The sequence below is a fragment of the Delphinapterus leucas genome, chromosome 5 (assembly GCF_059928025.1).
Source record: "Delphinapterus leucas isolate spDelLeu-1000000601 "Yukka" chromosome 5, BTC_Dleu_Yukka2, whole genome shotgun sequence".
Lineage (NCBI taxonomy): Eukaryota > Metazoa > Chordata > Mammalia > Artiodactyla > Monodontidae > Delphinapterus > Delphinapterus leucas.
In genome coordinates, this window is record NC_143133.1 from 42,470,378 (window position 1) to 42,484,933 (window position 14,556).

General features: G+C 47.3%; 1 long non-coding RNA gene across 1 annotated transcript; it reads right to left on the reverse strand.

Annotated features, from left to right (window-relative positions):
* Positions 1-1,067: 1,067 nt before the first annotated feature.
* Positions 1,068-10,763, reverse strand: LOC111171434 (uncharacterized). The gene is made up of 3 exons (XR_002643643.2): positions 8,848-10,763; positions 7,679-7,856; positions 1,068-5,376 (listed from the first exon to the last, which is right to left on the reverse strand). It is a non-coding gene; the product is annotated as an uncharacterized LOC111171434 (long non-coding RNA).
* Between the last annotated feature and the right edge of the window lie 3,793 nt (positions 10,764-14,556).

Sequence of the window (14,556 nt, forward strand, 5' to 3'; positions counted from 1 at the left end):
AGCTCCCCTGGCACCACCTGACTTTTCTGTCCCTCATCTGTCCTCCTCCCTTTACAGGCACCTTCTCTTGTAGCCAGTCTGAATGACCTTGGGCTTTCCTGCTCCTGAAACTTTGCCTGTGCCTATAGTGTCTTACGCTGGGGGCAGGTAAACTTGACTTCAAGCCCCCACTCTGTAATTTATTAGCTGTGTGATCTTGGGCAGGTTTTCACAACTTCCCTGAGCCTTGGTCTGCTCATCTTTACCAAGGAGATGATAATCCCTTCCTTGAAGACTTGTGCTGAGAAACAGGTGCTATCACGTACCAAGTACTGGGTACTATCCATCCCCATCTTCTAAGGTCAATTCAAGACCAGCCTCCTCTGTATCCCTGGTTATCACACAAAGCAGTCTCACCCACCTCTGACTCCTCGAAAAATAATAATAGCTGAGGTTTACTGAGTATTGACTCTGGATCCAGTACTATTTTCATGGATAATCTCAGCTGACGGCACCACAACCTTAGGAAGTAAGCATCCTTCCTACCTGTGTGTTAAGAGTTTTAGAAACTAAGACTTAGCAAGAGTCAGCAATTTGCTTAGGGTCAAGCAACTAAGTGGGAGCAGGTGGGTTCCAACCCAGGCATTCTCATGCAGGGCCAGCACTTTTAACTGTGATGCTGTGCTGGATCTGAGATGCCTACATCTGAAAGTGACATCCTGGGAGACATAACCTAGAGCTCCTAGTACTATGTATTCCACTCAGCAGGCACTTAGGGAGGCCCTAGTATGTGCCAGCTGTGTGCAGAGAGAACAAACAAGCAAGGTCCAGTCGTAAGGAGCTCAGAGTCAATTGAGAGGGACATAGGCACATAAATCAATGCCACTCAACACTGCAGGCATGGCACCTGAGCTTGTGGGCAAGCGTAGTCACGGTCAGTCCGGGGAGGCCAAGGAGGGCTTCATGGAAGTGGTGGTCAGATGTCTTCCCGTCTGGCACCTTTCTCAAGAATTAGCATTTCTGGATCATCCCTTACCTTTAAACTCCTTTCTTTCCCTTCTTCCCTTACCTTTAGAGGGACGAGTTTGCCTTACAATCTTAGGATGTTATAACAAAATACCATAGACTGGGTGGCTTAAATAATAGATATTTGTTTCTCACAGTTCTGGAGGCTGGATGTCTGAAGTCAAGTTGTCAGCAGGGTCAGTTCCTGGTGAGAGTGCTTTTCTTGGCTTACAGTCAGTCACCTTATTACTGTGTCCTCACATGTCAAAGAGAGGAAGCTCTGGTCTAAGAAGAAGCTCCTCTTCTTATAATGGCTCTAAGTGCATCACGGTGCCCACCCATATGACCTCAGTTAGTGCTAATTACCTCCCAAAGTCCCCATCTCCAAATGCCACCATTTTGTGGGTTATGGCTTCAACATATGAATTTGGGGGGAACAGAAGCATTTCGTCCATAACAGAGGTCTTTAATATAACCAAGTATTAGATAGAATTCCGCAGGTATAATAGCATGGTGAAGTCATACAATGAGAGAGAGGAAAACAAGGGAATTATATCTTTGTGTTGTGGATGCTCCTGTGAAAGATCTAAAGCTTGGAAGATCCAACATCACTGCTTTCAGGCAGCAGAAAGTCATCAGGCAGGGAGGTTAGGCAGTCCCTCTGGGATGCAAAGACAAAAAGGCTGTGAAGGAGGAGAAAACAAAGATTCCAAGAGAGGGTGAGACTCCTAGCCGCCCTTCCAGGTGGATTCTGCAGAGAAGAACAGGTTAAACGGTGGGGAAGTGAAGACATGTCTTGTATCTCCATCTAGACTTCCCGTGTGGGTGTGACCAGCAGTGATGTTTATTCTGGAATCATACTGATCATGCCCAGGCACCCTTCCTGACACAGAAAGCATAATTAAAGAGAGAGCAAGAGCATCTTCTTTGTGAAGTCAGGAACCCTGTTTTGCTTTGTGCAAAGTCAGTGCTCCATTTGGATTTTGAAACTCTACTCAGTGGCTGCTCCCTCAGCATTGACTCAGCCATGACTGATCATTCACAACCATGAACCCAGCCCATATGCTCCTCCCATGCCCCTCTGTTTCCTCTCTCTGCTGGTCTAGACTTTGTTGCTAGACCTCCAGTTCTGCACTTGACACCCAGCTGTTCTCTTCCACCCGCACCAAGGGGTCCCCACTCCTCTCCCTGTTCTCTGTTCTGTCTCCTCCTTAACAGTTGGTCAAGTTGGAAACTTGCAAGGTTTATGATCCGTTCCCGTGGGGCTCTTGATTCTACATATCTTTTCCTTCTGGTGCCACTTTGCATCCAAAGATGCTCCAGTGGGCATTTTTACCGAGTGGGATGGTAAAAAGATCCTGGAGTTGGTGTCAGAAAATCTTCTATCTCAGTCTCACCTCTCTCACTTACTGGGAGGGAGATATAGGTGTGTGTCAATCCCTCTGACCCCAGGCTCCCTCCTGCCAGGGTTTGTGAGGGTCACCACCAAAGCTGTGGAGTTAGCACTGCACATACCACCTCCTGATAAATGGGGAAGAAGTGTGACACCCACACACTAGGGCTGGTAAAAGAGCCCTGTCTTGGGCTCTGTTCCCGAGAGGAGAGGAAAGAGGTGCAGCTTCAGAGACTCCAAGCCCTGCGGGCAAACAAGCCCATAAGAACCCGACAAGTTCTTTCCCGGCCACAGTTATGGAAACAAAGGCTCCCTTTAGGCTGCACGCTTCTCCCAAAGTCCCTGGGCCTCCTCCCTGCTTCTCAGAACGTCCTCAGGAACAGGTGGCCCTTGTCTTGGTGATACAGAAAACTAGGTTCAAAGAGACTGATGACACATTTGAGGTCACTGGAAGCAAAGGTGTCCCATCTCTACCTGGGTTCTGCTCTCCCATCACTACTCCTCATCTGCTAATTAAGAATCTACCTGGTGAAGCAAGTGCCTTTACAAAAGTCCCTCTGTTTGCAAAGTGCTATTGAAATGTGGTTACTAGAGGAGCCTTCTATGAGTTCTCCATCCTGGAGGACTTTACAAGCTGAGCCCAGACAGGTGATAGATGACGTCTTACCAGTCCCAAGTGGTGCTAGGGGCTGCACTGAACCTGGAAGCAGGAAAGGCTGAATGGAAAAGGTGAGTCTGAGTAGTATTGAGAATGAGAGGGGAAATCACACAACACAGAGAAGGTGGAGGAGGCGTGTTCTTGGAGCAGCTACCATCTGAAAGAGGTGGGGCCTCGGTGGGTGTCCACCTGGCCACCAACTGCCTCTCTAGGGTTATCCTCCACCATCTGACCCCAGGCCGCCCCAGAAACCAGGGCTCCAGGTGTACTTGCTGTTCCTGGAACACGCTGGGCTCTTTCCTGCCTCCCTGACTCTGTACACATATTTCCCCACCCTGGTACGCTCTTTTCCTCTCGGGTCTACTGGAAGAAGAAACACCTGGCTCAATCTCTCCTCTTCAATGAAGCCTTTGTGGACTTCTGTAGGCAGAGATGACCTACTACCACTTCAGGCTCCATCTGAATTGCAGGGAAAATAACAACAGGTTCTTGAGGGCTTAGTGCGCGTGCATGTATATATGTGTGTGAACTATATAGAGATCAATAGATAGATAAAAATCTCACTCAATTCTTAGAGCAACTCTGCACTATTATTGCCATTTTACTGCTGAGCCCCCAGAATGGAGGGCTGGAGAGTTTAACGAACTTGCCCAAGATGATTCAGCTCCTGAGTCTGGATTGAAGCTCAAACTATTGCCTCCTTTCTCAGACACTAGGAAATGCTTTCTATACGCAGAAGCCTATGACATCTGATTCATTTATCTAACTGCCTCTCCTTCTTTCAGGGCCTGGCTCTGGAGCAGAAATCCAGTGCACATCTGTTGAATGGAATTGATTTGAAGAGAGCTGGCAATTAGAAGGCTTCAGAGACGGCGCTCAGGCAATGGGACACGGTGCTTCAGAATAAGGTGCCCACAGCAAGGTCACCATGAGAGCACTTAAGTGCAGCGCAGGGAAGCTGCAAAGGAGCCCAGCTCACTGTCCTGCATGTTCCTGAACCCAGATCAAGGCTCTCCAGACTCCCACACTCCACAGCCTACATGGCTGTTGTGATGGAAGGAGCCTGCAGGGACCCTCGGACCCCCGCACCCCATCACCACCCGCAGTCACCATCACTGTTGGCTATTCTGCAGCTTCCACTCCCCTCCACCCTCTGTGTCCCACTTGCGAACCCTCGCTGGTCTCTGTCCAAAGACAGTGTTCACGGCTTCCCAGAATGTCGATTGCACAGAGGCAGGATGCTTCCCCACCTTTCCCATCACCACTTTAAAGCACCCAGCATAGCAAGAGAGGAAGGAGGCTGTGATATTCTGCTCACAGGAAGACGATGGGCTGCTTGGTGTTTTATTGTTTGTTTTTCCAAGTTTGAGATCCCTCCCTTCTTCCATCAGGCACAAAACCACTAGGAGACCAGTGGCTGGGGCCGGCCTCCCAAAGCCAGTGAGTGCCAACAGCAGAATGGATGCCAGGCGCACAGGACAATGGCCTCTTCAAGCCACAGAAAGTTGCTCAGTGCTGTATTGTTTGCATGTGATGCAGCTTCTTGAACACACACAAACACTCCCATTTTTACCAGCCCCGTGACGGTGACTTAATTACTGCTGAAGATGCGAGAGCTGATTCAAACTGCAAACCTCTCTCCCCACCCTAAAAGGGAAGGAAACAAAACCAAGCCCCACATACAGAAAAAAAAAAAAAAAAAAAAAAAAAGAGCCAAGCATTGTGCAGGTTGGGAACTCTGAAGCGGGTACCAGGTGCATTAATTACACTTGATTGCCTGTTGGTTTACGACTGCGGTCGCTGGTGTGTGATGATCTGGCCCAGCATCTGTGCCGAAGGATATCCTTGGTATTTTGCAAAGCAAGATGAATATTGGCCAGATGGTGACTTCACGAGGACATAATTCACATAGCATTTTGCTGCCCCAACACAGATTTCTGTGAAGGAATCTTGAATGCCATGCCGAACAAAACAGAACAAGAAAACCCAACCCCCCGAGGAGAAGGTGCAGCCGTATATTGAAGATTAATGGTCTCGACAGTGACTCCGACAGGAGCCCAAATGGCAGGCAGATCCCAGGCTCCAAGCTGCACATCTTGCCAAGCCGTGTCCCTGTCACAAGGTGTCACTCCTCAGGAAATGTCACTCCGCAGGAAACTGGGTCACTTACCTATTTTGTTAATTAAGTTTGCGTGGGGACAGGCCTCGTCGGCACCCGCTTGCTCGGTAATTTGATTCTGATGGTGACCAAGGGGAGAATGTGTTTTCGGCTTCAGTAACCAGGACTCTTTCTGGGCACCAGAAAGGACACTGGGAGAGGAGCAAACGTCTCTTGAAAACTCTTAAAAAGAAAAGAAAAAAAAAAAAACCCTGGTGTTATTGGGCCAGGAGCTAGCAAGCAAAATAGCCCAGTTCCAAGTTGGTTTAAGAAAGTTCTTGCTCTGAGGAGTAATGTGTATCTGACCCACACGGAGTTAAAAGAGTAGGCGTCACACACCTGTCGGTGGCATTTTAAGTGTGGCCAGCCTGTCTGGAATCCGTGCAATTTCTACAACCTACACACTTCAGTCCTAAACCACAAAATGAGGACATGCAGACTGAAGGTCACTCTGCTTCAAAACAAGGTCAGCCCAGTACCGTTCAGAAGCAAATATAACCAGGGTAAAGTATGCGGCTGGGGTGTGGTCTCCTGATCCCTGGGGTCTCTGCCCATAGACCCTCCATGTCATGATGATGCGGGGGCCAAGAGGCAAGACTGGTCCTCGCCTCGTTCAGGACAAAAGCCAGCCTAGAAAACGATGCTGCTGCATCGTGGTTTTGCTGTTGTTCTTTTGCTTCAAAGGGATAATCACATCGTGTTAAAGGAATAAATAATAGTAAAAACACCAACTGAGGCCACACCCGCTTGCACACCCACTGTGTGAGACTCACACATCCCCATCCTTCAGTCCCTGCAGCCTGCTGGCAGGTGTACTTGAGAGAAAGGGGCCCTGGCATCAAATGGCCTGCTGTGTGACCTCATACAAGCGACTTGATCTCTCTGAGAGTCAGTGTCCTCAGGAGTTAAACAGGAATAAGAAGAGAACCTAGTTCACAAGCTGGTAAAGACTGATTAAGAAGATGCTTTGAAAGCATAGTAGGGAGGCTGGCGCTTAGCAAGTGCTCATAAAAGGTCAGCAACTATTATTACCCAGCGTGGCAGCTGTGGAAGTGAAACAGTCTCTAAACCTCCACCAAGGGCACATCTGTCTTAAGCGGTAAAAATAAGATCGGAACCCAGGCCCTTCTGGGCTCTTGCTTCCTGCTCTGTTCGACGGATGCAAATTCATGGCACAAAGCCCAGTGACAACAGGGCCTCCTCTACTGGCATGATTTGGCAGGCTACCCTGGCAAACAGCCCACCTTGCCCCATAAAAAAACCTCTATTGTTTCTTAGGAAGGCTTTTGGATCCCCCCAAGTAAAATGCTATTTTCTGTGCCCCCAGAACAGAAACCGCTCAGGGTGGCGGGCCCCTCCTGCTAGGAATCTGGGGGCAGACGCCAGCCAGGAGGGGCCAGCAGGGTGACTCAGCAGAAAATGACCTGCTGCTCAGAGCCCGCCCACCCTGCAGGCCAGAAAAGGAAGGCCTCTGTGAAGCAAACAGAAAAGGACACTGCTCAGGTCCCAGGCCCCAAAGTGTCCTTTGTCTATGGGGAGTTCAGATGGGAACCGCCCGTGTTGACATTTCAGCTGGCAGAACAGGCCAGGCCTGGCTGGGAGAGGCAGGAACCCCCCTGCGGTGCTAGGAGCGATGGTCCACACCCTGCAGCCTCTGTCTTGAGCTCTTTATGCATATTAACTGGTTTAATCTCATAGCTATGAGTTGTCTTTTTCATTATCCCCATCTTGAAAACAGGGAAACTAAAGCACAGAGAGGGCAAATAACTAACCCAGGGTAACACAGCCATTAAATGGGGGAGCTGGGATTAAACCAAAAAGTCTGGTTTCTAAGCGAGGGGACACAGCGGCCAGCTCTGACCTGGCTGCAGGCTATTCCCTCCCTCTGTGCTCTGGGGCTCCTGGGGGAGCTTAGAGTTGAAGGCAGCATTCCACAGTTTCCTAAACCTGAGCACTTCCCTCCATCCCTGCTTCACCTGCCCTGTAAAGGCCTCATCTCTCTTCCATGGATGCTGTCACTACCTCCTAACTGGTCCTCCATTCATCCAAACTCCCCACCCTCAGCCATCCTACCTCACAGTTGATGCTCCAGCGAAACTTCTGCTTAGAGGGCCCGCACTCGCGGTGCTGGCCCTGCCCTGTCTCGGCTCTTGCTGTCCTTACTGGGAGCAACATTCTTCCCCAGCCTCTCTATGACTGACTGTTCCAGTCAGTACTCCACTCATGTCCCCTCCAGTGTGTATGTCTAATGCTGTGCTTGAGGGCAGAGAACTTGTCTATGACTTTGCATCTCCCACCTTGGACACCATTCCTCACACACAGCAGGTACTCAACGAATGCTCGTTACACAAAATGAATGATGGGTGACTCCATCACTAGCAAGAGTCAAAGTACCACCCCTGCAGGGATCAATGGAGAGGAGTCCCTGTGGCTGGCTAAGGACTTCCAGTCCTCTACTTCCGGGTCCCTGGAAGGATGCACTCACTTCCTGGCTCCGTGACACTGGGGGACAGAAACTGACATGTGGCCAGCTCTGGCCAACAAGTTGTGAACAGAAGAGAGGTACGTCACTTCCGGGCTGAACATTCAGTTACAGGGGCAAGACCCTCAGAGCGTGGTGACCAGCACATTGGAGATGACAGCAGTTTCATCGGCCTGAGCTCCTGTGACAGCGAGAGACAGAGTCCTGTGAGGAACATGTCATGTAAGATCACAGCTTTGTTGTTGGAGGCGCCTGAATTATCTTCGGCTAACCTTTCTTATCCTGAGGGACTACCCTGAATCTATTTTTAAACTATTTTTAATTTTAATCTTTTGGACGTTTGCAAGAGAGCCCTTGCAGCTGAAAGGTTGGCTGCAACACCTAACACTAATAATAGTCACCCCAGCAAGAACTAGCAGTTGAATGAGTGATTTAGAAACAAATGGTCCCGCACCTCCCATGTGTTTCTAATCAGCACATTTCTGCACCAGTGTAATCTCAACCTCTTTCTTTCTTTTACTCCTTACCTCAACCTGGGAAAGACCCAGAGTACACGTCTGTCCACTACACTTACTGTGGAGAAGACTGTGGCTCAGAGAAATTGTCACCCAAGGTCACAGAGCAAGAAAGGTGTGGCTGGGATCAGAAGCGAGCATTTTTGACTCCCAGCCTAAGACTCTTCCTTCTGGACTAAACTTCCAAACACTTGGGGTTTTAAAATCTTATGACCTGGAAAGCCAAATCTGAGGCAACCTAAGGAAAATTCAGATGCTAAATCATTTGTAAAGAGCCTTTTGTTTCTAAATCAGTCCCAAACAGTAATGGTTATTTTTTGTTGTTATATTTGTAATAATTATTATCATTTTTTATAGCAAATAGCTGACAGATGTCAAAATGGTGAACACCATGAGATAAATAACTGCTGTTTAATCACACTGATGGGTGGTGAGTAGCCCTGGCCCATGCTACTGGGGGGCCTGAACCAGAGCACCGGTGCTGGTAACTTTAGAACATGTCTGGGAATTCGAGTCTGGTGTCTGCCCAGCACTGGTCTTGATTGCTCATGCCCAAATCATCAGCTTTTATCTGTGGTTGCCCTAGTTCTTATATAAGGCCGTGGTCCTGAGAGCTCCCCCTGGGATCCAACTGGCTTTAGAATGTCCAGCACTAACCTCAGATGAGACCTAATTCAGGCGAGGGTCAGAGATGGGAAGGTCTTTGAAAGAACCGTCCTTCTCCATCAAATTCTTTGTCCTCTTCGCCTTTGGCTTCAGGCACCCTGTGGTCCTCACTTGCCGGCTCCTCTCCAGCCTTGCCACTGGGCTCCACTTCCTCTTCTTGTCCAAATGATAGCATCGTTTACTAGACTTGCGTCTCTTTATCTTCAGACTGCAGGCTTCCTCTCCTCTGTGGCTTGTGGCCTCCAGTTGTGACATGATTCACTGGGAGAAGCTCACTTCTTCCACCTTTACCACTTCACCCTGCCAGAAAGGCTGTTCTGAATCGCTCACACCAAGGACAAAATTTCGCAATGTCACTGGGGCACAGGAGAACATTTGAAAGAAAATAAAAGACCGATTTTAGAGTCTTAACTTTATAAAATTATACTGTTTGCCCTCCCTGACCTTCTGTCTCCCTCCCTCTCTCTCTCTTCTTCCCCTAATTCCCTTCTCTCTCTAATTCCAAAATCAGTCATAATAACGATGGCATTGACTTCCACTGTAGGGTTAGGTGTTTGGGAAAGGCTCTGCTCTTGAGTTTGTCCTCCCTCGACTTTTATGACCATTTGGATGGTAAGGCCTCAGGGAGAGGCAAGGATCAGAGGATAGGATCAAGAGAAAAGGGCCCATGTGACTGCTCATCTGCCTTGCACTTGGCGTCAGATGGGCCAGACTCCCAAGTTGTCATGCTTGTTGTCTGTCCTGGTCCATCAGAGCGGGGACTCCCCAGTGAGACTGAGAGTCCAAGCACCTTAATAATAAACTGTGTGGACTGGTCCAGAGTGCCGTCTCTACTACCCCCTGGGTGTCCAGAGACTTCTCCTCCTGGTATCCCTTTCTCTTCTTTTTCAAGAGATAACTAACATCTTCAACTATCACTTCTAAAATGAATTAAATATCTTTATCTTTATTCCTCGCTAAATTTGAGTGTTTCACATCTTTCTTCCAGGATAATTCAAGAGCTAGAGCTACAGCTACAGACAGACACAGAGGTAGAGAGCATGCACCCGAGGGTCAGTCATTGTCCTATACACATTATATGCCTTATCTTATTTCATCCTCACAACCATCAAATGAGGTAACTGTTGCTTAAGAGAGTTGAATTTAAATAACTTGCCCAAAGGGACACCACTGGGAGTGGTGGAACCGATAGACCCCTGGAGCTGACCTCTTAACCACCGGCACTATGGATACTCTCTAGGTCTACCTAACATCTCCCCGTCCCTGCACACTCAACTAGCCAAAAACTCACCAGGGCCTCCTAAGTGCCTTTCTTTATAGACTCTCATTTTCAGCACACAGGCTGTCCACCCCAGCTTCATATCCTGCCCTCAGTCTGAGCTCCTCTCTCTCTTCGTCCACAGCATCTGCTGAGTCACTAAAGTTTGTTGTTTCCTTCTTTGTGTAGCTGTTCATACCCTCCCCTTCCTTTTGGGTCTCACTGCCACCCCCAAGCCCAGTCCTTCATGATGTCATGTCTGAACTACTGTAATTGCTCCCCAATTTGTTTTCCTGATTCCTCCCTTCATCCTGTACTTATTATGATGTGATTAATTTTCCAAGAATGTTACTTTGCACACATTGGCTTCTCCATGCTTATACTCAGCAGGGGTGCCCCATTTAATAAAGTCCATCCCCTTCCCCAGTATCTACGATGTGATTACCTCAAATTCTCTAGTAGAATCTTCATCTCCTACCAAGCTAGTTGTTTCTTCAACTTTCTTCAACATATATTGTGTTTTCCACACCGCTTTCCATAGGGTTCCTCTGGAGTGAATGGCCTTTATCTCTCTCTCCACTTGCCAATGCTCTGACCTATCTTCAAGGGCTACCATAGGAATAATACCTTCCATGGAGCATTCCCCATGCACTCCAACCTTCCCAGATTATTACCACTTCTGAATCTTCTAATTGTGTTGGGACCACACATTTGGTTTGAAGCCAAAGATGCCTTAGTCATCTTTTATGAGGCTCTCTGGTCTCAGCTACTAGCTTATACACTCAGAGTGGATCTTTGCTTGACTGTAACCAAACATCTCTAAATTTCCAGGACAGTACTGAATCAAAATATTGTGCTTGTTGTAAGATCATAAACCCTGATTTTCCTTCAGAAAATAGAGTAGATGAAGACCCATATATCTCATTTTTATCTCCAGTGCCTAACTCAAAGGTATGTAATAAAAACTGGTCAAGTCGGACTAGGTCTTTTTTTAGCCATATGACCATACATTAATCTCCTTCCTTCTCTTGGCCTGTTATTTAAAATGTGGAATTGGGTTAAATGAGTGATTGCCAGACTATAAACATTGCAATTCTTAGAGTTCTAGAGACCTTTTTAAGAGTGTTCTGGGGGAGACAGAGAGGAAGGAGGGCCAAGCAGATAGGCCCCCCATCTTCCAGGTCCTCACACCTTCTTCAGAGTTCCTCGTCTTAAATCTATTTCTTAGGTTTATATTTCTGCCCACAATTTCATTTCTACAAAGCATTCGCCATGGCTTTAAAATATTTGAAAATTACTGGAATAGGTTATTTCTAAAGTTTCTTCCAGCTTTTCCTTTTTTTGTCTGTTGCTGAAGATAAAGGAGGGTAATGCGTGTATTGAGTCCTTGCTGTGTGCCAGGCACTGTGCTCACTGCAGATACTTTGATTATTCCCATTTTATAGGGTAGGTTAAGCGGTTACATTAAGGCCGCATGTGGTGAATAAAGTCAAGATGTGAGCTGAATGCATTGTGACTTAACCATTACACGGGGTTTGTAGTTTGTCCAGGGAGAAAGGTGAGGAACTGGTGCATGCCCACACTTTGCCTGCTTTGTGATGAGAAGATAGCCCAAATGACAAAGCAGGGCTTATGGCCTTTGCAGAGCTATTTGGTGAAGGTGGGTCAGTCAGCTGGTCAACCTTCATCTCATCTAAGAATGAAAAGCTTGAATAGGAATGTCTGTAATATTCATGGATGGTGTATGTTCTTATCTCTCTGTGTTGTTTGAAGTCTAGAAGGAAACTGGGCTTGCAGGGATTTAACCCGATCTGACCTTCTGAGGGTTAAGTATTTCTGGCGACAATGCTGACCTCTCCAGCAAACCACAACATGGCTCAGGACTCTTGGCATTGAATTGAGCCCACAAGAGCCTTCCCTAAGCTTGCCCACAAACCAAGACATACAAGGCAGGTGTTTCTAGCCAGTGAGTATCTTATACATAGCTATGCAAATCCAAGACTTTACTGACCCTAAGAGACACCAGAGAATCTTAAATAGAAAATATGAACAAAGGAAACTGGCAATTCTGTTCAGAGAGAACTGGTTCCCAACTGAAATTGATTCCAAGACAAGCAAGATTTAACCACACAGTCAGACCATTTGCCTAGGAACCTTCATCAGGAACTAAATCACACAATAAAATCTGTAAGTTCCTTGTACCCAGTGCTGCCAAGATGTATGAGAGGGCCTGGCCCTGCGGCTCAGTCAAACCCAACAAATCATTTTCCCCCCTGTTGACAACGGTTCTCTGTGTGCTGTGGCCTGATTGGAAACCACATTAGTATTTAGCAAAAGCTGTTCCCTGAAGCTGATTTTCCAGGAGCCATGATATAATTTCTCTCGGAAGTTGTGAGCCTAATTTTGAAACTGTTGATATTGTTATGGAAATGATGGCTGCACTTGATTCCAATCAATCGGGTTTTAATTTTTTTTAAAAACTAGGGCAGAGGAGTTGAATGAACAGGGAAATTAGGCCTTTAACAGAGAAAAAAAACACAATAGAGTATTTCAGAGGATGAATACAGTAAATTATAAAGCTGAAAAAAAAACAAAAACCATGGCGGGCTTCCCTGGTGGTGCAGTGGTTGAGAATCTGTCTGCTAATGCAGGGGACACAGGTTCGAGCCCTGGTCTGGGAGGATCCCACATGCCGCGGAGTGGCTGGGCCCGTGAGCCACAACTATTGAGCCTGCACGTCTGGAGCCTGTGCTCCGCAACAAGAGAGGCCACAACAGTGAGAGGCCCACGCACCGCAATGAAGAGTGGCCCCCGCTTGCTGCAACTAGAGAAAGCCCTCGCAGAGAAACGAAGACGCAACACAGCAAAAATAAATAAATAAATTAGTAAACTCCTACCCCCAACATCTAAAAAAAAAAAACCCATGGCATTTCTCTGCAATTCTAGCCCATTTTCTACCTCCTTCTGCTCATCCTTGGAGATATCTCCCCCTTCCCCCCAAACACTCACAGCCGCCTTAGCTTCAGTACCTTTTGTTTTATCACCTCCTGACTCAGGAGTTACATGATTGAGGTCTCCCAGGCGGGGGTCTTGAGGACAGATAATACCTCTTTGTTGACTAGAGTTCCACCTTTCTTCTGAAGCTTTCAATGGCCTAGAATAAGGCCCTACCATATAAGTATAGCAGATGTTACTGAACTTCTATTTTCTGAGTAGAAAACTGAAGGAAGTGACACCCTAGTGGAAAGGCCATGACTCCTATTTTATTCATTTTCAAATTTGAGGAGTGGCCTTTATGTGTATTTAAAGAAATGGGGGGAGAGGGTTCTTTAATAGTTTCCTAAGAATAAAGCAGTTTTTATTTTTAAAAAGGGGAATGAAACAAAGGAAGGAAGGAAGGAAGGGAGGGAGGGAGGGAGGGAGGGAGGATGGCAGAGAGCAAAATAAAGCCAAGACTACAATCATTCACTGTGGAATGAACCTACCAACGTAGATTTTCTCTACAATGGCTGTAGTTTGCAAAAGCATATAGAAAAAATAGATGCGGCCCCATCTTCTGGCAGTGTGGAGTAATAGCTGGAGCAAACATTGATTTCTCTGATGTCTTTTGTTTTGTTTTGTTTCTGTTTTAAGCTATTCCTCCTCGAGGTTTGTCTCTCCTGGAGGCAATTGTCATCAGGAGATAACTATTTCCTTATCAATATTTCTATTCCCAAAAGCAAAAATGGGACAGCTGAGTGGCTGTCAAGGAAGCTTTGGGATCTGACGCCGAAGCTCATCTCGCGTCTGTCTGTGTGTATACCAGGCATCGGTCCAGAAGTCATTGCCGTCTTCCATGCAGAAAAAGAGGTAACGCCCTTGGGAATAGCTGAGTGAAATAGAGAAACACCGTGGACCTGAATGTTCTAGAAATATATTTTGTCAGCTGGTGCTGGTGACAACCCCACCACGCAGCTCCAGCATAACAGAATGGCATCCAAGTTCTGCAAGTACGATGGGTCACGGAGCACAAACACAACCCTCACCTGCTTCTCAACAATGGCTAGTTTTTCCCCAAAAGCTCACAGAATCCAGATCCACCCAGAGCAGATTTCCGAGCAAGAATTCTGTGAAGTGTTTATGTGAGGTGGTGAGGATTGGCAGACAGAGCAGTGGTGACAAGAAGACGTGGTAATGCTTTCTTTTTCCTGAGATAAAACAAAGAGAAGTGTGAGAAGCAACTGGCTGAGTCTGAGGGTTGGACAAGCACATCGCTTGGTTTTCCTTCCTCTGTGCCCCCCAGGGGTGCCTGGCTGTAGACCTTGTCATGGGATGAACTACCAGAGTCTTCCAGCTGGGGTGGGTCTGGATGAAGGGCTGACCCAAAAGGCACGTTCCTTCTCCCCTTCAATCTCAAACGAGGGTCCCCAACATCCCACGGAAACGGCAACTTGTGAAGAAGT